Source organism: Anser anser (genome assembly GCF_964211835.1).
Source record: "Anser anser genome assembly, chromosome: 1".
NCBI lineage: Eukaryota > Metazoa > Chordata > Aves > Anseriformes > Anatidae > Anser > Anser anser.
The window spans coordinates 66,240,242-66,265,167 of record NC_139720.1 but is presented as its reverse complement, the minus strand read 5'-3'; the positions used below and the strand labels follow the sequence as shown (position 1 = coordinate 66,265,167).

At 39.2% G+C, this 24,926-nt stretch overlaps 2 protein-coding genes across 51 annotated transcripts in view; both read right to left on the bottom strand.

Annotated features, from left to right (window-relative positions):
• Nucleotides 1–24,926, bottom strand: part of CACNA1C (calcium voltage-gated channel subunit alpha1 C) — a 494,083-nt gene that overhangs the window by 359,900 nt on the left and 109,257 nt on the right. The gene's annotated exons all lie outside the window — the stretch shown is intronic.
• Nucleotides 10–24,926, bottom strand: part of LOC310892960 (uncharacterized protein) — a 284,028-nt gene continuing 259,111 nt past the window's right edge. Inside the window, exon 2 of the mRNA XM_083821309.1 lies at nt 10–10,691. The gene's annotated coding sequence lies outside the window, so the exon portion shown is untranslated. The remainder of the gene's footprint in view (nt 10,692–24,926) is intronic.

Genomic DNA, 24,926 nt, shown 5'->3' with positions numbered 1-24,926 from the left:
TATGTGAGGAAAATCAAGTTTTGAATCCAGCAAGCTTTCCAGGAAAGAAAAGAAAAAAAAAAAAAGTCTGTTTTTCTGTAGGTAGCATTGGTTCAGTTTGGACATAGAGTACTTAGGTTCAGTTTTTCAGAAAAAAATAAAATCAGCTTCTCACCAGTTCGAAAGCATTCTTGAATTTACTTTTTCTCTATGATTATGCTAACTATGCCTCTCCATTTCCACACTACAGAAGACAAAGCATTGCATATTCCAGTCCTCAGGAACCTCCCCCAGTTGCCAGTACCTTTTGAGGATTATCGATTGGTCTCACAGTGACAATGTCAGATCCCTCAGCTCATGAGTGTATCCCATCAGGTCCCATGGACTTGCATCCTTTTTAAAAACTCCCTAACCCAATTCTTCTCTAATGATAAGTCTTCATCACTCCAGACCTTCCCACCAATCTCACAAGCCTGGGAGTCTTGAAGGTGGTCTCGCCAGTAAAGACTGAGACAAAGAGGGAATTTAGTGCCTTGGCCTCTTCCTGTACGTTGTAGCCAGGTCACCCACCATATTCAGCAGTGGACCCACATTTATCCTCTTCTTCCTTTTGCAGCTGACACACCTGTGGAAGTACTTGTTGCCTTTCACTTCCCTCTCCAGATTCAACTCCAGTTGGACTTTGGCTTTCCTGACCCCACCTCTCCATGCTTGGACAGTGTCCTCCTGGAACACTTGACCCTGGTTCCACCTTTTGTATGCTTTCTTTTTAAAATCTGGGATTTGTCAGGAGCTCCTTGTTCATCTATACAGTCCTCTTGCCACCTTCTGTATCCTGCACATTGGGATAAATTGCTCTTGAGATTCACAGAAGTGGTTCCTGGGAAAAATAACCAGCTCTCCTGGACCCCATGCTCCCCAGAACTGTCTCCCATGGGATTCTTCCAAGCAGATCCCTGACCAGGCCAAAGTCTGTTCTCTCCTGAAACTGAGGGTTGTGGATCCTGCTATTTGCCTCATTCTCTCCTCTCATAATCCTGAACTCCACCACTTTATGGACACTGCAGCCAATGAAGCTCCCGGCTTTAACATCCCTGACCAGTTCTTCCTGCTACCGCCTCTGGCAGTAAGTTATTGCCAATGCATTCCAGAAATTTCCTGGTTTGTGGTCTCAATTTTTACCCTTGCTGCAGATGTTGGGCTGGTTTAACTCCCCAGTGAGGACCAGGGCCTGTAAACATGAGACTTTTTTCAGTTGTTTGAAGAAGACCTCATCTACCTCTTTGCTCTGATCAGGCTGTCTGCAGCAGACACCTATTGAAAGGATGCCCACATTGGGTTTCCCTATAGCCCAAGCCATAAGATCACAGCTGGCTCATCATATATTCCTAGACTAAGCTCCATCCATTCCCACTGCTCCCTCAAATGAAGAACAACTACCCTCCTTACTGCTCATCCATCCTAAAAAGTCTGAATGCACCCACTGAAGCACTGCAGTTGTGTGAGCTATGCCACCATGTCTGTGATGCAGATGAGATAGTAGCCCTGCGATTGCACACAGACCCCTAACTCCTCCTTGTCTGTTCCCTATGCTGTATGCATTAGCAGACAGACACTTCAGATGGGCAGTCATGTTGATTTCACAGAGAAGGCATGAAAACTTTTCCTATAACAGTTTCTTATAGGCACTTCTTTACACATAGGCTTGAGGTGGTCCCCCTTTACTTTTGTGGATTAAGAGCTCTCTCCTATCTGCAAAACCCTGTACTCTTTGCTTACAAACTCAGCCCACCCCCTAACTTCCCTTGATTGTTGGTCATCACCCCCATTCCCTGTGGTTTTTAGTTTAAAGTTGTCATCTGGTTGGCCAGTCTGTTGGCAAAAAATGTTTTTGACCCGCTTGGTCAGTTGGATCCTCTTCCTAGAAGTCCTCAGTACTCAAGGAAGATCCTGTGGTCATAAAAGCAGAATCTCTGCTATTGACACCAGTTGTGCAAACAGCCATTCACCTGCAGGATCCAACCCCCTCCTCCTCAAGCCACATGGAAGAGGTTTGCAATAAAAATACATTTTTTCTAATGCAAAGAGTTCAATCATTTCTAATTTTCATTAACCTTGGAAAGAAGAGCAGCCAGGCCTGAGTCATAGCCTTTTCGCTGAGTTAAAACCAAGATACGGAAGTTGGAGCAATCCAAAACTGGTAGCAATGCTAGCAATATGTCCCGACATCCAGGGGAGAGAGCAGGCTTTATCTAGAAGCTTTATCTAGCATGTTGTCTTGCCAAGGTCCCAGAAACCAAAAAATGGTAATTTTTGTGTTTTGAGTGTTTAGTGAGATAAACACTCACAATAACTAGCATATGAACTAGCATATTAATTTACAGAAGGATGAATAGCTCTTTCCTGTTGTGCTAGTCCAACCTCATTACATTAAATGGTCAAAATAATGGTCAGTGATAAAACTACCACCAGTGTCTCGCAGAAGGTACAATGACAGGCCTGGACCACCTGCACATAATCAGGACGGGTTCTCGCCTTGTGGATTGGATGCCTCTGGCTGAAAGAAATATCCAGAGACAGTAAAAGAAAAAGAAAAGATATTTTCAATATGCACAGTAAGGAACACAAACAGGCACCGGTTGTGAAATGAGCACAGTAAATGCACACATTGAGCGCCTGGATAACGACTCCAAACAGGAGGTGAACTCTGCAGGAATAGCTCGCTATTCCCCAACAAAAATATGAACTCCAGGCAACAAGCTCCTCCCTTTCTGCTCCTCCAGCTCTAGCATGGACGAGGTGCCCAAAGTGAGCAAGTCGCGCTGTGCCGTGGGGCGGCCGCGGGCCCTGCGGCCTCGCATCTACCAGGAGGAGCAGCCTGAGCAGGCTGAGCTCCAGCCACCAGGCCCGTGTTGCCATGGCGATCAGCTGTTGCCAGGTAGCCAGCAATGAGGAGAAGGCTGAGAAGCAGCAAGGCCTAAAAATAAAGATGTCGGGGTTTTCCTAGATGTTTGTGTGCAGCGTGCAAAATAATAACGAGGCGCCCTCATGTTCTCCACAGTTATAGGGTGCTTATATTCCACAGACTTCAGTCACCTTTTGAAATTAGCACATTTTTCTAAGCAGCAAAAACAACCAAATCATGACAGTGGGAAGATAGTCCAAATCAATGAAAGCAGAAAAGGAGAAATATTGTCCTGAATATTCTAAGAAGCTGACTGGTAAAAGATTAAAAACCTTCTAATCAGAGTTGGAAAGCATGGCAGCTCTACTGGTTTATTCCATCTGGGTCAAAAGCATCCTGTAGTTAAGAGACAGGGAGAGGTGGATCTCATTTCTACACCTAAACAATACCAGTTCATATGGACCCCACAAAATAAAAGAAAATGCAACCAAGAATACTGTTCAAATGAATAACTCAAGGACATTGACATTCTCAGGCTGATGATTATGGGAATGCAGTGTGGGCCACATTCTAATTGGAACAGAGTTTAGGAAAGCAAATGTTATGAAGCCTCATCAGCAAGGAAGGTGGTCAAAGAGAAAAAAAATTCAACAGAAGTCAAAGCAACAACTATGAAAGCAAAAGGTGGCTCTCACTACTACTTCCTGGTCACCATGTGAAAGCTTGACGAATAAACAAAAAGTAAAACAAACTACAACAACCCACCCCAATGTAACATAGAAAGACAAATCTGCAGCACCTTTCTTACAATGAGGAAATACTTCAAAGGAGAGAAAGCTGTATGAGTTCCTGTAAACTGAAGTATCAAAATCAAACCTCATCCTAACCAGTAATGTTTCACTGTTAGATTCCAAGACCTGGGTGGTTTTGTGCTACCAAATTCTGAGGAATCGTTCCTCTGAGGTTTCAAGGCAGAGGTCAATGGCAGAAACACAGCTGGCTTGGGCCAAGCTGCTTGTCCAGCTGACTCCCTTCACAGGGAAAGCTAGACAGAGAATGAAATATCGAGTCTGAATCCATTTTTACATACAAAATAAACAATTCTTTTGAGTTTACTGAAAAAGGATCCTCTCCCCCCATTTGTAAGTATGGAAAGTCTGAAGAAACATTATTTTTTTCTACTATGAATGATATATTTTTTCTTTTTTTCTTTTTTAACTGAAAATGAAATGGAATGACAAAACTAAACAGAATTGCACAATAGGAAGTAATATCAGATTAAAATAACAAACCTTCACTGTCTAAAATGATAAAACAAAAGAATTGGTGTTTTTTGAACATTGTTGCTTTTTCTTTGCAAATAAATAACTTGGCAACATAAAATGATTTTCTAAATCATCTTGATGACGCAAGATCTGTATGATCCAGTAGTAGCAAAACACCTGATCAAATTACTGTCCTCTTCTACTCTGAGCACCCAGCCCAGAAAACATTTTCCCCCTAAACTCCATGCTGCACATGACCCAGTGATTAGAACAACATAGCACTTAGCACGTCAGTTGCTATCAGTTGTAATATGATGAAAATGGTTCTCTCATTTTCCCCTTTTTCTCCATATTTCAATAAAGAACATATCCTCTTCAGAGTATATTAGGTAGCAAGGACAAATAGAAAACGTCATAATAAACACTTAATAGTAGTTTGGTGGATGTGAGAAACTGGAAGAACATCCTTGTGCATAAGGACCTTTCAAACAGTGACATAAAGAAGCTGTGAATTTACTGAGAATATTCTAAAAATATATTTTAGACACCCTGAAAAGGCACTAAATAAAAATAGGCCAAATTTGAGTGAAAAGTTACCTTTTTAAAAAGGAGAGAGAGAAAGCTAAAATAATGAGAGCTGGATTTCTTTCTTGTGACTGTTTGTTTTCAGAAAGGACTTAAAATTGAAATGTCTCCTTTCGTTAGGAGAATCATTCTTATCCTCTTCCCTGTGTTCTGGCACACATCACTGAATTTCATATATTTTGACTTGCTGAGTATCAGATAAGATTAATTTGTACAAACATAACCAGACACACAGAACACTTAAAATAACTGTATCTTAATTCTGCTGATTTCGGCCCAGAATTTGATTTTTGTCCGGATGGGCTTCAGCTCTAGAGAGAGATGAAAACAAGAAAAAAAAAAAAGAAAAAAAAAGAAAAAGAAAAACGGGGAAAAAAAATCAAAGCAATTTCCCACATGATGATAACCTTTAAAGAAGACAAATTCAAATACCAAAAATGCTGGCTTGCTTTTTGCCTCTCGTTGCCCCTTGGGAAGTACAAGTATCCATCCAGGCACGGTTTCCAGAGACACAATGTTTTCTGAAGTTCCAGAGAGTTATTTTGAACTCTGAGTTACTTAGTTTTGTTTCTAAAATCTAGTTAGCGATTCTCTGGCCCCAGCCAAGTTCGTGCATATATGGAGGTGCCAGTTAGCAGCTCCCCTGAAGAGAAGCGCTAAGTGGCATGACTTTATAAAGGCATTCTGTTCTCTGTGACACGTGCAAGACCCCATCTGTCTCCATTAGGCTTAACTAGTTGGAAATGCTTCCCCCGATGAGTTTTGCATGGCAAACTCCTTAGCAGCACCCAAACGGAGAGCCTGAACACTGCCTTAAGTACAAGGAGCAGTGCCAGCAACAAATGATAGTTACACCAGGGCAGAGGCCACTCTCTTGGTATTATGGAGGTGGCTGAGGGTTGGGGGCTGAAGGGAGAGGTCATCTCTTATTGCATGTGCAATACTAATGACAAATAAGGGAACAGGACAAAGCCAACAGCAAGTGCTCTCATTGTGTCTTATTTCGTTTCTGCTGTACTACTTCTGCTACCTATACTAAACCTTTCTTTCCATATATTTTAGAGCTAACAAAAAAAAAAAAAAAAAACAGGAAAGTTCTCGTTTGAATAAATACAATTTTATCAAAACAGAAATGTTTTGCAGATGTGTTGTTGGTATCAACTGAAGTTTTTGACAGAAAATTGTCAAAGCTTTCCATTTCAGGTGTTGAACATAGCAATTAACCTACTCCTGCTCATATTAAACTGTTAATTGTAATCATATATGTAAAAATAATATATATTATACTTAGAAAATACTGTACAAGAGGGGAAACAAATTTAATCTAAATGTTTTGACACAATGAAATAATTGCTATAGTTCGATTCATTCAAAATGTTGGATATATATTCCTATAGTTCGATTCATTCAAAATGTTGAATATATATTCCAACTTCAAATTATTTTCTACTCAAATTTTGGAATTTCATACAGAAGAAAACTGGTACTTCAGTAACAAACAAACATCAGACATTCATATGAATCTCTTGGGAAACAGAGTAGCAACCCAGGAATGTTAGCCAGATGGAATACACTCAAAAAAAAAAAAAAAAACCATCATTAATTTACCTCCAAAATACAGGCATTAAAATGCCATTTAAATTCAAGGATTTCTGCATGTATTCTTTTAGCCTCAAAGTGTTTTAAACATTTTTCTTCATATTGTTATTATCTTTTTAATCTGCTCTATATTTTATGGTTGAAACAACAGCTACCCCAGAAAATATTTGAAAAAGAGTTGCCGTAATATTAACATTTACCTACTCCACCACAAAAGAGAAATGGAAGCTTTGCGTTCAGCTATCAAATGGGGCGAGCTGTTGTGGAGAACCTGGCTGGAGTTAACACAAACAAGCGTGCAAAACACAACAAACACCTCTCTACTATTCTGAAATTTGGAGGTTGTGCACTGAAGGAAGAACTGCTGAGACCCGTAACAAAAACAGAAGATGCATCACATTCTTGTGCAGCTCAAGAAGGAGGATGCACTGATTACATCTCAGATTGTACCTGAGAAACCATTGGTTTGAGAAACTTCACCTTAAACACACAGTAGAAGTTTTGGTTTTTTGATGCTCTAATTATGCTGGAATTGCCTTCCAAATGACCATTTTTGTTTTGAGCAATTAAGTAATGTAACCAACTCTACACCATTAGTTAGGAAGAAAGGAGCATATAGTCACTAGAAAGCTAAATCTCTTTAAAATGTCACCATTTGCCTATGCGCAGAAGTTGAACAAAGTGCCAATTTAAAATATAATAGCTAATTCAGAATAGCTTCCCATGAGACTACATTTCCCATTTTTCTTCACTTTTCTGTATTTTTGCTCAGTTGTAACTAATTCAGTAAGTTATAAGATTCTCTTGTCCCTTGACTGGATAAGATCAACATTTCTGACCAAAAAGTACACATCTAAATCATTTATTCTGTAAAACTGTGTACGTTTAGATGTGAATGTATTTTATGCCAGTTGAACTCTAATAAAACCTAGAACTTACAGTAAAATCCTCCCCAGAACCCCAGAATTGCAGCTAATTTTAACTAAGAACTTGTAATTGACTCAAATATACTTGAAAGATTCACAAATCTCTTTATGCTTTCTCCTCTACAAAGTAATCCATAAAAATAATTCTATCAACATGAACACCATCTATATAACCCTGTTATAATGAATTGCCTTAGGTGTTGCTTTAAATTTCTTTTCTTCTATCAATGAGGAAGAAATCTGTCCATCAAAGTCAGACAGGTTCTATTTTGGCTTCTATATCAATTTAGAAGTTTCAATTGAGGTGCAAGAACTGGCAGTTCCTAGCACCTGTAAAACTACACTGAGACAAAGGGGTTGTATAAGTTTCACTGAGAGTCAAATTTTGCTGCAGAATATTACTGGTGATGATGCGCAAGGAGGAAAGAATCAGGTTTGTCTTTCTTCACCAAGTCTGCAAGGCTGACAGCAAAAATATCTGTAATCTAAATATATTTGATCTGAAGTTATATAGAGAGAAACATGACAACCTATCACATCTTTTTTCTTTTTAAACAAAGTCACATTTTTGAGAAGAACTGCAATTTAAAGAGCCTTTCAAGTTTTTAGGTCTGAGTCAGTTATGAAAGCAGAAAACGAGCATAATGAACATGCAAGGCTCCAGAAGAAATATTTAATTCATGTTAAATGAACAAATAGAACATTTTAGATGCCCTTTAGAAGTGTGTCTTTCCCTCAGAAATATACAGGAGAACTCAACATTACTGTCCTTCAACAGCAATCAACACATCCCACCTTCTGGGACGTTTTCTAAGACGGGCTGGAAATCAGCCTGTTGATCAGTTGTAGTTCTGCCTCCATTTCCTTCCAAGAGCTACTATATAAGAGAGGCCAGGAGACCCACCAGCCTCCAGCCAGCCTCCCTCTTGTCTCTCCATCCTATGGTTTCAATCTAACTTCTTCTTGAGACCCACAGTGCTACGGTCATTTTTTTCCTCTAATTATTATATATGGCATGCTACAATAACATAGAGAAGAATGCACTTTAAAAACCAGCTACACCATTTTGAAAGACTAAGATCACACAGAGATCTATACTTTCTAGAGTTTGTTCTATTTTTTAATTATTCAAGACTCATTGAAACAGGCTCATCACTTTCAAAAAACAGACTCTATTATATGTAAAGAATATGGGTAAGGCTGGCTGGAAAACAACAAATTTACATATTGAGAACATTTGAAGTTTTGATTTCTTTTGTTTCTCCTTTGATCTGCAGAAGGACTTGATCACAAATCTCCCACGCCTTGCGTATGCACTAATTTACACTAATCTGTACCTGTTTTGCTGAAATTCTAACCAAGATGTGATGTAATTGGCATCAAAACCAAAAGTGTCTAACTTTTGGGGGGAGAAGGTAAGAGATTTAACCAGCTTTAGTTATGACTTTAAGTAGGGAATAAACCACCAACGATAAATTTAACATGGCCTTCCAAGTATGGCCTCAAAGATTTAAAAAGGAAAGAAAGGAAAAGAAAGGTAGCCTGATGCATCTTTTGACTTCAACTAAGAAGAGGCACAAAGAAAAAAAAGACGTTGATCAGCATCTGGAGGACATAAGGGACATGGATATATGGATATTATGGATATATGGATATGGATATTTATGATTTTTCATAGGTCTCTGACATAGCATAGTTCTTTAATTTATGATCTTCAAAGAAAATTTGAGTATCAGAAGCAAAATAGGACCAAATTATCCCCCCCCCCAAAAAAAAACAAAAAAATTCTATGTCAATAACACAGTCTGCAAATGTGCATAATTTTTAAAATAAAAGCGGTAAAATTCTAGTCTGTCTTTGGGATGAGCACTCTCACGCAGAAATCCAAGTACTAAGAGTCTACCATATCCAACTCTACCTAAAAGGAGGGGCAGTGCACAACCTGCTCCCACCCCCATAAAATGGCACAAATGGCTTCTGAGGCAGGAGAATTAAGGGAATAGGCTTCCAACAAATTTAAACCTCATGTCTTCTGCCTCCTTCACTTCCATGGCAAGAAGCTCAACTCAACCCGTCTTTCCCGTTGTACTTGCAGTAGATCTTCTGCATTTCACCAGCAACCTGCAATCCCAGCTAACTGCAAAATACCTTTTGTTCCTCCCTATATTCTCATTGTTTCTCCATGTTGTTCTCAATGTACTCTCCCTCTAGCATTCCTTGTTTGCTCCAAGCCTCGTTGACATTTCTTAGTTTGGGCAAGGCATAGCATGAGCTTATCTGAAGCCATACATGCTCTTTACTGATGTACTGCACATGTGCATGTACACTTGTGCTGACTGACTGCCAGCTGGCTGTTGCCAAACTCAATGGATAATAACAGAATTGTCTTTGCTGTTCTCTCAGTGGGTCTATTAATGGGATTTCTCCCCTTTAATCAGCTCCCCTTTTTCAGAAGTGTTTTAGGAACTTAACATCTTTGAGACCTCTGTGTCCATGCTAATTTTGATTAAGATTTGCCAATGAACTCAAAACTTAGCAGAAGACTGACAGGATGCTTTTTTTCTTGAAGAACCTATGCAAAATAATTTAAAAAAAAATTTAAAAATAAAAAATTAAAAAAAAAAAAACAGTTCAAAGAACTGTCATTCATGGTGTTCTTCTCTCTTCTGCCATGAAACTCATCTCAGATTCAGTATAACTTTTCTTGCTATATTACACTTTTTTTTCCTGACCAAATCAGCTAGAACTTCATACAGAGTTACAAGAAATTGAAAGGTATTTTGTGCAAGGTCGTACAATATGCTACTGACTCAGGTGCGATTAGAGTTTGTATTTCCCTATTCAGTCTCCCTTCCCCTTTTCTTCTCCTTTCTCTTCTATACTAAAAATCATCAATTTTCTTTTTTTAAGCACTGGAAAAAACAAGGTGTAGCCCTGCATTGTTTCTTCTAAGAGGACATGAATTTCACCTTTATAAAACAAAGGTAACTGTAACAGTGTACTGGAAAAATCAGGATAAATGTGCCAAAAAGATATTATAGGGGTGGTGGAATCTTTTGAAACTATTGAAATGCTGCTGCAACTTTTGGATTGGATGTGCTCAGGTGTTTTGTTTCTATGAATTACTACTTTTAAGCACTTCAAATAATGATTCAGTATAAAATTAATAAACAATCAAGAATGTTGGTCATTTTCTCCCCCAAAACTTCCTGCAACCTTTTAAAAATGAATAATTCTCCCTCTTACTTCCAAAGTGGTTTTGACTCCAATTTCAACAGATTGAACATGCAGCATTGTCTCTTTGGATTGAACACACTACACCTTACAGTCCTCAACAGAGCCACACAAAAAAGTCCCAACATTTCATATCCTTCCTTGCAAAACAGTCCACAACAGTATCACAGTATCACAGATTTCTAGGTTGGAAGAGACCTCAAGATCATCGAGTGCAACCTCCGACCTAACACTAAGTACTCCACTAAACCATATCACTAAGCTCTACATCTAAACGTCTTTTAAAGACCTCCAGGGATGGTGACTCCACCACCTCCCTGGGCAGCCCGTTCCAATGCTTAATAACCCTTTCGGTAAAGAAGTACTTCCTAACATCCAACCTAAACCTCCCGTGTTGCAACTTTCGCCCATTCCCCCTCGTCCTGTCACCAGGCACGTGGGAGAACAGACCAACCCCCACCTCTCTACAGCCTCCTTTAAGGTAACTGTAGAGAGCGATAAGGTCGCCCCTGAGCCTCCTCTTCTCCAGGCTGAACAAGCCCAGCTCCCTCAGCCGCTCCTCGTAAGACTTGTTCTCCAGACCCCTCACCAGCTTGGTCGCCCTTCTCTGGACTCGCTCGAGCACGTCCATGTCCTTCCTGTAGCGAGGGGCCCAAAACTGAACACAGTACTCGAGGTGCGGCCTCACCAGAGCCGAGTACAGGGGCACAATCACTTCCCTAGACCTGCTGGCCACACTGCTTCTTATACAGGCCAGGATGCTGTTGGCCTTCTTGGCCACCTGGGCACACTGCTGGCTCATATTCAGCCGACTATCAACCAATACTCCCAGGTCCTTCTCGGCCAGGCAGCTTTCCAGCCACTCATCTCCCAGCCTGTAGCTCTGCTTGGGGTTGTTGCGCCCCAGGTGCAGGACCCGGCACATAAATTTCTATTGTATATCCATCGAATACAAACAGAATGAACAACAACAGATGAAAATACTGAATACTCTCCCAGTTTCATTTTATCTGATTTATTTTTGGGGGTAAATACCTCATATTTAATGGCTAGATAGTTCTTAAAGTTTATTATTTTAACTGCACTTATCATAGGATTACTCCCAGTTTCTGTTACTCCAGGCACATAACTGTTTTCTGGCTAGTCCTCCTCTCTGTCCTTGTTGATTCTCCAGGTGTAGCACCAATAGAAAGCCTATAACAGCCAGTACTGAAAACAGTAACTTGCAAACTATATCCCACAGGCCACTAATGGCCCCTTCAGACTATTTGTGGAACATTTTCTGACTCAGGTGAAATATTCTTCTTTTAACATGCAACGCTTCACCTGTAGAGAATGACTTTTTTTTGACAAGTCTTTCCTGCTGTGTATAATTTTTAAGATTTTTTAAATTGTCTTAAAAAATGCAAAAGATCCAATTTTTAATTTAAAAAGAATTGTAGGGCTACAAGAATTGTAGGGCAGTAAGACCCTCCTATGTACTGGGCAGAGAATGCCTCTGACATGTAGAATGTGAGAACTGAAAGCTCTACTCACAACCAAGACGTTTTTAATCCTACATAGTCTAAATTCAGCTGAGGACTTATCCATAGCTGTTCCTTTCCAGGTCCCTCTGGATGGCATCCCTTCCCTCTAGCACGTCAACTACACCACACAGCTTGGTGTCGTCAGCACACTTGCTGAGGGTGCACTCAATTTCACTGTCTGTTTCACCAACAAAATGTTAAACAGGTCTGGCCCCAATACTGACCCCTGAGGAACACCACTTGTTACTGATCTCCACCTGCACATTGTGTCATTGGCTACAACTCTTTGAGAGCGACCATCCAGCCAATTCCTTACCCACCAGGTGCTCCATCCATCAAATCCAAGTCTCTCCAGTTTAGAGACAAGGATATTGTGGGGGACAGTGTCAAATGTTTTGTACAAGTTCAGACAGATTAAAAAAAAAAAAAGAAAAAAAAAGACCCGACCAGCCCTATTCACAGTACTTGTGCAATTCTCTTTAAGGGATTTGCAGACCCTTATGAGAAACAAGAGTCTAAAAAGCAAGCATTTCTTATTGCTTTGCTAAGTTTAGATTTCTCTCAGTGCTCCTTTAACCCTGGCCTTATTTGTTCACAAAATGAAAGGACCCGGAAAACCTAGTAAAACTTCAAACTGACCTCAAGATATTAATGTCTCAGAGATGCTATCACTACTAGCAAAGAAGAGGATACTGGAGAACACATTCAAATTTTTCCATTTTTGTGGAAACCTATAGACCTACAGCATCTACTAGATGAGCTCACTCCAGTTGTGACCCAAGTAAGCAGAGAGATCTTGTCTAAGTTAACTCAAGTTAAGCAGCACTACAAGTAAACCAAGGTCAAATCAAGATGCCTAAAGGGAGCGAAAGTTGTTTGGCTAGAAGAGTCTTACTAATGAAACCAAAATACAGAAGACACACATCTCCATTCCTCATTCCACAGAAACTGGAAAATACCATGAAACACCGTTATAAGCCATCCAAACCATAAAATAAATGTTGTGTGTGGTTTTTATCCCTACCATTTCTTACCTATATGTGATTGTAACCGGAAGTGACACATTCATCTAAAACCTTTGGTTTAAAAAACATTAAATAGGAATAATCTGAAACAAAAATTGCAAATTTAATTTCTAGCCCCTTACTGCCTACATAAAGGAGTTAAACATACAGATATGTCATTTCTGGCCCATTGAAAAGGTATTTAGATGATTTACTCTCTACCTAGACTTTGTTGCTGCAGAGAACAGTGTGATTTTCAGGTATATATTAGCATAAAAATATTAAGTATTCTAAGTGCATTGGATGCTTTTCATCTTTTCAGTGCAATTTTGTGATCATGGGACCTCATATGTTCATTAAAAACTGGTGCTAATGAAAAAGAACCAAGCTTTTCTGTAAGAAGTAATACCTTCCATCTTGGAATCCCAAAGAAACAAATAGATGTTGGGAACTAAGAGCGAAAGAAAAAGCTAGGTATTTCTGAACAGTTCAAACACATCATTTGCTTTCTCTCTTGACTGTCATGTGCGTAAAAACTATTTAGAATGTAAGTATTTCCTCTACTTTTGTAAATACATTTTGCCAGAAAAACTGGAATGGGATGAAAAGAAATTAGTACTGAAATGTTCAGACATTACAATAAATTGTAAACAATTTCAGACTGCACTTATATTCTTTCTGTTATAGCAGGATGCAGCTCAGACCAGATTTTACATATATAGAAAACCTCATCACAACAACCCTGATATTAGCAGGGGAAAAAATAGAAAAAATAAAAAAAAACTATATCACAAATGCGGTCAAACTGGAGCAGTTTGCCCTGACAGGTTGTGGAATCTCCATTCTAGGAAATGATCAAAACTCCCTGGACATGGCCCTGAGCAATCTGATCTAACTGGGAACTTCAATCTAACCTTAAAGTTGTTTCTGACTGAGTAGAAGCTTAGACCAGATAACCGTAAGGAAGCCCCTACCAAACTAATTTATTCCGCAATTCTATTTTCAAGGTCAAGCTTTTCAGGTTAAGAACGGTAGCATCTTATGATCTCGTGAGTACAGGATGCAGTTACCACCCTGCTACAATGGTTCTTCTTTGAGTTTTGCCCACTGTTCTTTCACAAGGTCTGTTTTCAAAGCACATCTTACATTGTGCGACCATCTCCCCCAGCCAGTCATTATCCAGTCTCCCGCATAGTGCAAACTCCTTTAGCTTTTCCTATGAACATCCGTTACCTCATACCCCCTCCTGAAGGTGGAAGGACCCTGATGGGGGAGCTTTTGTCCGAAAACAAAACAAACCAAACAAACAAACAAAAAAACACCCCACTTTGCACTAACTGGTGAACTAATGCCAAAGTTCATTTTCAATCATTCACCTTGGGATTTCTGAACTTCTCCTAGAATTTGCACTGAACCTGTTCTCCTTCCCAGTTCCTAGGCATTCAGCCAACTGCATCTGCACCAGATGTGTCTGTGCTGTGGTTCAAATGCTGACATGTAGGTACAGAAGTAAGGAAATCCTGAGTTTGAAACTAGCTGGTGTGCACTTCATCTCCATTTCTGCACAGCTCCTAGGCTTCATTCAACTACATTCATTATAAATTTAAAACCACGGGAATCTCTTGTAACCAGATTATGGGCTATAATGTAACAGAGTAGACATGACTGAGTTAGCTTGCTGTGGTTTACTCCAGTTAAGCCTATATGACCAGTGGTATTGAGCAAGAAAACAACCATCCAAAATCTAGCCCTTAAGTATTTGCTATGGAGTGGGTGCCCTTGTGCAATTCCCCTTTTCTCCTTGTTCCGATTTTCACCTGACTGCCCCAATTAGACTAAATATGTTCATATAGTAAATACTGAAATAACCTAATCAAAGTACCATTCATAGCATCAAGTCTGTCACACCACTCTGAGTCTTACTCATTAATTATCTTGAACAGCATATGGAAATAAAGTAGCATGAGGCCACACAAAAGGTACTATGATTTCAACCAACTCCTTTCTAATGCCTTAGCCTTCAGATACCTCCTCCAATGGCTTTATTCTTTTAATCTGCCATAAACAAAAAGACTATACAAATGTAACCATCATGGGCTTTGCTGCCACTGTTTCCTAGGCACATGTAAATCACAGATGCTTCTTCATTAGTGTTTCAAGAGAACCAAGCAATTCTCACTTCAAGAATTAATATTATGTTTCTCTGTGGAACCTAGCCTTTATGAAAAGTGTCATGGTGTTAAAAAAAAAAAAAAAAAGATTGACTTTCTGATCGAGATGCACATGCATGCATGCTCACCAAAGGAAAAAAAAAAAAGTGCCCTTTCCTTGGCACTGTGGAAGCATCAGCTTTGGTTTTATTTTGTTATCACTGAGGGATATGCTTCTCTTCGACTTCATCTGACCTTTAACAGAATTGTCTGCTAATGCTAATAGCATGCTACTGTGTCCGAAGCACACTAAAAAAAGAGACTGGCTGCTGGATATACATAGTACACTCAAGCAAGGAAAGTCTTTTTAACTCTGAACAGTGGCAGTCAAACCACTGGAGGCTTTAGGTTCCGTTAAGTATACCAAATGGATGATTACCCAAACCTTTACCAAATCTTGTTGGCCTTTTAACACAGAAGGAAGCCTTTCAAGAGCAAGTATGGGAATTTATGCTTCCTGCTTTGTTTCATTTGGTTGGTTTGATTTTATTTTTTCTTTGGGGAAGTTTTAGGTCTCTCTGCAGTCTGGTCTGGCTGGAATAGCTACCCTCCCGTGATGCAGATTTTGCACAAAGATCCGTCACTAGAACAAGGCAGTGCAGAGTGCATTAAAATGAAAAAAAAAAAAAAAGAGAAAATAAAAAAGAGGATTAACTTGAAGAGCTTAAAACTGCAAGATCAGAGTCCTGAATGAGTGATTCCAATTAAAATCTGTGAGAGATTTGACAGTTACTTCAAAAGTAGTCTGATCTAGGTTTAGTTCAAGGACTTGGTAAAGAACAGATTCAGTTCTAATTTTATCTGGACTGATTGGCCTATTTGTAATAGCCTGTCCTAAGTGCTCTGTTAACACAGTCCTGTGGATCTTATACCCACACTGATACTCAGACATCAGATTTTAAGATCCTGCAGAGCTTCCCCCCCGCAATGACAAGCTGACAGCTTGACCAAACATATCTTACTAGCTCCCATTAAAGAGAACATATTGTGGAGATTCCCTAAGGCAAGCAATAGGAAAGCAGGCAAGACAGTACGTATCATAAGGAAAACTTAAAGCAGTAGCCAACTCGGAACAAAGTACGCACAAGTCTTACTGTATTAAATGTAAGGAAAACACAAGCAAGTGATAGCACAAAGTACAAAATTGCAGAATGTTTTCTGTGAACACCCAGAAATGGAAGTACTACTGATAGCACCATCTATACCTTGATGAGGCAACAGTAAAAGAATGATTGAAACAACTGTTGTTAGAACAGGAAGAAGCCAGGACTGTATACTCCAATGCCTTTCTCTATGTTCCTCCACTTCATTTACACTGAATTTTAGTTTGGACAAAAATGAAACTTTTGCAGAAATAGAAATCAAGGTTTTACCCGAAGAACATCTGCAGCAATACTTACCAAAATCCCCCAAATTCCTTGCCAAAGCTTTTCAAAATTACGGGGGCAGGGGGGGGAAGGAAAAAAAGAAAAATAGAAAACCTCCTTTGAAAGACATTGAGGACAATCCTGCGTGAACATGTTCACTCAGCCAATTATGGTCAAATATTAGCGGTGACTTTTCTGATGTGGGCACTACTGAAGATTTATAGAGAGACTATTACTGTAGCAGCGAAACATTTACTAGAAACTGGACAGGGGCCACCAATTCATTTCACACAAGCTATTGAAGCAGTAAAATGTTCTCTTGTCTCATTACTAATTTGAGCCAAAGTTACTCAGTTCCTTTAAATCAATGTTTCTCATTAGCCTGCTTTAGGTTCAAAAAGGCTGCTTACAATCTTTGTGACTATTTATATGGCTTTTAAGCACTTAGTTTAGTGTAGTTCATTAAATAAGGCTTAAAGTAATTGAAATATCCTTGTGAAACATACACAGGCCTTTTTCTAAAACTTTTCCTGTTGCCGTACATTTGAAGCATTTTGCAACAATGAAGGCAGTTTTATAATGTGAACAGTATTGCTGTTATTCCTGGCTTTCATCATTCTTTCTGACTGTTGATGTGGAGAACTGCAAGGAGAAGCCAGCTACGAGAAGTCTGGGACATAGATGCACATCCTTTGTCCAGAGGTTCATAATGAAACAACAGCAACAAAAGAACATGGATATAAGACGGAGTAGAGCCACCTATTATTTTTAACACCATCATGTAATGCATCATCAAGACACAAATGGTTGATTCTAAGCATGAAATAATTCCAAACTTTCACATTCAGAAACTAAGTGAAACAAATTACTGTTACAGATGAGGGCATTCTTCAGACTACAAGAAAAACACAGCACCCTCACTCACTGCACAACCACTAGCTCTGCAGCTAACTACAGCATTCATCTTTGATTTGGGAAATCCTGATTCAGATCTTTACTCTGCTTATTTATGGATGTGAACCTTAATTATTTTTAAAAAGAATGTCTTAGCAACCAGACTATAGAATTATTTGCTCCCAGGCTTTCTTGTTGGAGATGCCTCATCACGTATAAATGAGTAAATGAACTCTTTGCAGCGCAGATTTGAATCTCTTTCACACCTCTCCAGTTGTTGTCCTAACTGTGAACATAGATTCAGTCACCCTCACATTTTGTCACTCTTTGTTCACCAAGAAGAATAGCCCTGACAGGCAAAAAGTCAGGAACTATTCTGTGATTTGGTATTTGAGACATTTTTTGGGAAGGGGAGCCACTGCTTAAGCTGCTGACCTGTATAAAGACTTGCATCTAAATATCTCAAGTGAGCGCCCTGGACACTGAGCCCTCAGTGGCTGTTTCAGGTCGCGTTTGTGAGATTGCATGGTTGCATGAGATGTTTTCTCATCTTAACCATAGATTCCACCCTGAACCTGAAAAGCTTTTCCTGCAGAAACTGGTAGCATACTTTACTATACGAAGTGCCCATTGTGACGCCTGTGCTAATTAAAAAATTCCAGCCCAACGTTTATGCAACCTGTATGTTGGAAACTCATGTTTCTCCGAGGTGGATCTGAGTTAGAGGACACTGCTGCTGATGGCACTCTCTCAAAAATGAGGTTTCCAACACAAAATTCTCACCTCCTGCCTTGGTTCCTCCCTCTTTGTATAAACACGTTGTTGCAAGAATCTAGGTGGCCCAGGCAAACGGCTAGCAAATATAACGATGCTGTGTGTGGTGAATTCCCCAAACTTCCTTCTACTCATCATTTTAACATGCATACTCTACTGAACGTGTTATTAATCTCCTTGCTCCTCATGCAGAGAGGAATACAAGGAGTATGGAACTGCCAAAAGGAATTACCTCCTACCTACCCCTCTACTGCTTAATTCTTTCTCCCCTGCAGCCCAGACCAGGACAATAGACCAACCCAAATCAAAGCTTGCAAGCAAATCAAAGACAGGTTCAGTAATAGATAATGTACATGTATTTCTCATTGAATAAGGCAAACTTTAATACATAGCATTTTATTTTACAGATGCAAGCATTAAATTTGCTTAAAAATACTGCAGCCCAGTTTAGAGTATGTTTTGGAAAAGGGAGATAATCAGCAAACAAATGTCAATTCTCCACTTGGCTACTACGTTCAGTCACTGTCTGAAAGAATATTTGCAGAAGATCTTTTCACTCAAACAGCACACTTCATATGACTCAGGTTTATGTTTGTACTTAGTTTATGTTTGTACTGCATCAGCCAGTCTCTGAGGAAAGTCTCCTGAAATGTATTGTAACTGTGCAAATAGATTTTGTTGCTTAGTGTGACTGTTTAAGAAAGAAGACAACTACGTAGGTGGGGAGACTACAGAAAAGAAGTAAAATAAGGCAAGTCCCAGGGAAAAGGAGCTTATAGGGATGGTGTTCTCCACCCTCACCACGGTTGCTTGTTTTTAACATGACAGCCATACTTTCAAATGGCTGTAACCTAGTCCCATCAAAATCTGTGTCATTATACCAGTTTGCAGGGGCTGAGGATCTAGCTCCAAGATTGGTACTCTTTTTTATTGTAAACCACTTCATCTTCACAAATCATCATAACAGTCTCATATGGGCAGAAAGGATCTCATCTCACTAGCTTTCCATGAACTGTAATCAAATATCTTATAGTAGGAATTCAGAAGCTCTGGTCTCGTCTTAATTGTGTTTTCATTAAAGCTAGTATTGTCATTGTCCAAACAAACTGCAAGCTCTACAGTGTGGCCTGACCTACCTCTGCAAAACCCATGCGAACTGCAAGTTCCAGTATACACTAGCTGGAATACAGTACTGTAAAGAAATTAAATGTGATGGCTAGAAATATAGACGGTCAAATTTTAAAGCTACTTGATTAAAAGGAAAGCAACACATAGTCGTTACTGCCAGAAGAAATAATAATGCTAAGCCACTACTGAGGAAAGCAGCCTTATGCAATAGACAAATGGCACTTGCAAATTCATACACAAGTCTCTCGATGCTGCCCAAGTAATACAGACACAATGCCTTCCCAAGAGACGAAGAAAAGGACAATAATTAACAACATACCTTCCAACTGAAACCTGGCAAAGAAAGCAAGTACTCTGCACACAAGGTCCAGGCTATGCAGTTTTGGTTTGACATCTGCTGCAAGAGTAGATTTTCCCTTAAAGCCCCTGCAGTTATTAATATTGAGAAAATAGGATTATTGTCTGAACAGCGTGGAGATGAAAAACTGTATCTGCAAGCTGTTTGCTTATTTAGAAAGCAGTGAATGATTTTTTTTCACTTCATAACACATTTGAAGAACAACTTTGGGAAAATAAACCTTTTGGACTATTTTTCACTTTCTCCTCCTCCCCACAGATGACCTGTGATATTTTCTAAGTGACACGGAGTACAAAAATTCTTGCATCTTCTTACCACATGCATGGGAAGGGTTTCTAAGAGATTAAATTCAAGGATTCCAAATCATATTAGAATAATAAAGAATGATTTGGAGGGCTTCCTACCCAAGCAAGCTGGCCCTGAAGTACATAAAATCAGCCATTGCCATTACGCTCAGAGGTAAGTGTCTCTCAGGTTTTTATTTCGTACCCTAGCTAGAAGAAACTGGAAAACACTTCAAAGGGAGAGTGGATGAAAATACTGGCCCTGATGATGGTTGCTAGGCACCAAGCAATGCGGAGAGGCCTACAACATGCCAAGTTTCAAGCAGATTTAGATATTGTCCTAATGAACATGGAGTGCCATTAAAAACCAAGGGTTGCTTTAAAAAATTTTGCCCAGACTATTCAAAAAAGAAAATGATTTCATCTTAGCTTCCTCTTCAAAAACAGATACAAAGCCCATGTAGGTGAACACAATGACAATTGCAAACACACAGCTCATCATACTTAATTTCCAAATAAAGGAAGATTAAATGGCATTCAAGACTCCTGCTGAGCACAGGCTCAGTGGTTCACTTGCAAAGCATCTGTCACAGATGGGAATCTAAATCCTAACCCACCCATCCTTGTTTCACTCCTGAAAATATCCACATCTTCGTGGCTCTTGGCTATACACCCAAGCGTTCTGGGCCCCTACCCACCTTGTGTGGGGTTCAGGCCCACTTCTGAGAGACCTCCGCTACTCCTAGAGCACCTGAGAAGAAGGCTTACATGTGGCACACTGTACCTTACAAAAAGGCATTTCCAGGAGAGCTGCCATCCCTTTGAGTTCATCTGGCAGGAGTCCAGAGTACAATGTACCTCTGTGTCTTCTGTAAAATGTACTAGAGGGAATCAAAGAATCATAAAACAATCCAGGGTGGAAGGGACCTCTGGAGGTCGTCTGATCCAGCCTCCCACTCAAAGACGGGCTCTTGGCTCAAAGCAGACTTCAGGTCTTTAAGCAATTCTATCCTTAGATCGATTAAGCTTCAGAGTCTACACAGTTTGGGGGAATTTTCCGTGGGGGTAAATTGAAGTCTTTGATCACAATTGTTTTTGTGGATGCACGACATTTCCTCACCCATATCTGCCATTCTCTTTCATGCTTTAGATCTAAACATTGGCTGGAAATAAAATAAGATCCTAAATCTTCCCAGATCTTGGAATATAAATACAGTCTTTCCACTTGTTTTCCGTCTGCTTAAAATGTTTCTGTGAACGTAATTTGATTCTAGTGCTTTCATTCCCTCTCCCCACATGTGCTTGCTATTACTATTGGTACTTAAAAGATAATTAAAAATCAGAAAACCACCATCACCCCCAACACAAAACACTGTGGACAAGCCCGAATCAGTCACAGAGCTGATCAAAATGCAGATACATAGAAAGACATGAGCTCTATTTCAGAAGTTTTATATTCAGCTGAGGCCATGCTAAGTTTCTCTATAAAAATGCTCGAGAATCCTCAATATTTTTTGCAATATAAAGAATTCACCAGGTCATCTGCTACTAGGGCAGAAGCCTCTGCTTATACTTTCAGTTATCTTGCACCATACCTTCAGAGCATTTATGGTCTGTATCTATCTTCCTATGTTTTAATAAATCTTATTTTCAGGTTGTATCAAATCTTGTGTTTCCATCTTCTAATGATATTTGGACAAAATTTCCATTATTTAAAGGGTTTGGTGTTTTTGGTGTGGTTTTTATTTTTTATTTATTTATATATATATTTTTTGGCTGTAATGAATTAGTTCTTTTCTGTGATTTATTGTGTCAAACTTATTACCTCTATTTTGTTACTCAATTTACTCTTGTAGCAAAATGCATTTAAATAGCCTTCTCCAGTATGATTTTATGGTTGAAGATTTCTCTTGCTTTTCCATAAAACTTTCAATCTCATTTTAACTATTTTCCTTCAAGCCTCACAATAATGGAACCATGTAAATTGCCATAGAAACACCTCTGCTAATAAATTAGACCTCCCCTCACTTAATAGCCAAATTACTTTTAGCCCTCTGTAAAGAGAACTGGTGTACAGATTTCTGCCTTTATGAGCTGGTAAAAATTACCATCATTATAGGAAATACTTATCATCCTACTATCTCCAGCTCTTCTGCCAGTTCTTCAGTTAGGTTGTGATCCACATAGCAGCAGCATTAGCACAGGGAAGAGAAATAGGTGATAGTGCAGTTTAGAGTAGCTGAGGGGAGGTATCCCTTGGGACCTGCATGGGCTGGAGGACTTGAGGTCAAATGGATCCTGCTCACTGCTGCCCCAGGTGGGGAGAAAGGAGAGGGTTTGATTTCATAGGCAAACCTGGTGACAGTTGAATTTGGCAAAAACCTGGATTCATCCAGTGTAAAAGCCACTGCTGCATCAAGCTATCTACCTGCTCTTCCATTTCCTACAACCGCAGATAACTTCCCCGAGGGTTTGGACAACAGCATGCAGAACATCTGCCAGTTGCGTGTCACTGTGCAGTACACTGCCATGATTCCCAAGGCAGGCGAGCTCCTCTTCACATCCCAAATTGAAATGGGGTGGTGTGGCCAAGCAAATGGCACATTTTGCTGCCATTTGGTAGCTTCTGTCATGCCCTAATTACCTCCATTATTCCCAGTCTTTCTTCTTTCTTTATGTGCACCAAAGCCAAATATTTATTGTTATTCACACACATACAAAAAAAAAAAGTTTCCTTAAAATATACCCTCATGTATCATTCAGTGATTTAATATTGGGTTCATCATAACATTTTCTTGATGATTACATTATAGGTTTTAGCGTATTATCATATAAGTCTTTTCATTATATGGATTCTGGCATGATGTGCTACACTTCTGCTATTACCTGTATTCACTGATGTTAGTAACCAAAGCCAAGAATTCGAAAAGCAACTGCTTGAAGTTAGCATTCTAAGTCTATATTTAGGCATCTAAAGCAGCAGTTTGATTTTCAGAAGTGCTGGGCATACAGCTGCTACTTTAACTTTCGGGATAAAGGCCACTGAAATTTGTATTTCTTTTTCCTTTTTTTTAAAGAAAGTGGCTTTTCATAGTTTATCTGCCTTTATTTTCATGATGCAGCCAGAAAATTTGACAGGTGAAGCAGAAAAGTCTGACTAAATAAATAAAAGCTTTTACAGCAATATTGAATTCATTGCCATAGGAAATGAGGGAGTTCAGAACTTCAGTGAGTCTTAAAAGGAATACACATAAATAAAATGTCTTTTAGAACCTCACTTGGCTTAGGTTCTAAATCAACCTAGTATGAGCATTTTCCTTCTCAGATAGGATTGCACATCATTATGTATTTTCCTCTTCAGCTCTTCTATTCAGACACCACCACACTCCTCCGTCAAAGGAAGGATAGCAAAGAAAGCCAGTATGTCTTTGGTAACACAGGAATTGCCATGTTCTCATTAAGCACCCTAAAACTCACTTTTAGCACTACTTTATGCTCATTTTTAAAATCCCACCTTCCCATTCTTTAGTTCACAAATCCCTCTTAGATTGCATAATATAAGCACATGAACAATATTAGGTGTATTCTTAATTTTTGGACTTAATACAAATGTGTATCATCCAGGAGTTTATGAAGAATACAGATTTGGCATTCCACACCAAAGGTAACAACATTCAGACTACTGAATTTCAAGCATAACCACAGTATGAAAGCTCCACCATGCCAATATGTAGCAAGTCAGAGAAGACAAACTAAATACCCATGTAGTATCCAATACAGTAATCACGAATCTAGTCCAATAACCTATATTTGAGTAGAATCCAGTTTCTGAAATTTCATAGGAAAGCACCAAATCCCTATCTGATGCACAGCAAGTAGAAATCTGTAAACATGCGGGAAAGTGGAGGAAGTAGAAGAACTTCATTGATACACACACAGGCAACCCTCTAATGTCAAAATATGTGGCAAAACTAATCTGTGATAGTCATTATTTTATTGTATTGAAGTCCAGCCACCACACTGTTTTATCAGCAAATCCTACAGATTAACTTAAATCTTTATAAATGTTCAATAAATTTCTGCAAACTGTCATACACAAAGCAAACAAAAATAGCTGTGTTGTTAGCAATCATATTTACCCTTGATACAATCATATACTATGAAGTCTGTGGAAAACAAAAATAAGATAAATCATGCTCAAGGTGTTCTTCTTTATCCTGGCACAAACTAGAAGTTGCCCCTAGTCAGTCTGCTAATTTTACCTAATGTAGCTGGAAGAGTGTCAAGCCTGTCAAGGAGATAGACATGCTCACACCTCTTCTCTGCCAGCTGCGCAGTTCTTCCAAATGACTTGTCGTGCATGAAGAAAAGATGGAAGACTTTCTGCCTTAATCCACTACTGTGTCAGAACATAAAGTCTTCAGGACAGTGACTCACTACAATGACTGAAATTGCATTATTACTTATTTTAAATATATATTTGATTTCAATAACTTTACATCTAGCAGAAAGTTCTCATCCTCTGTCCTGTTCCTACATCAACACTTTATACCACATAAATATGTAATAACAAATATCACTGAATCTTAGACTTCAGTACTTTTTCTTTCAGGAATAGAATGCAGAATTTAAAACATAAATATCTACTGTGATGTCAGAAAAGGAAGAGCAAGCAAAACTGCAAGGGCCACACTATAAAGGTGGAACTTGTCTCAATGACATAATTCCAACTTGCTAGCTACAAATGTTTCTCTTAATGTCAGAAATTCTCACTATTTTTGAACAAAATTATCATGACCCATAGATCACAAGAAACTGTGCTTCCTCCAATCTGGAATTATTATGCAACTATAAACTATCTGAAGGTAACGAGAGACTACTGTCTTCT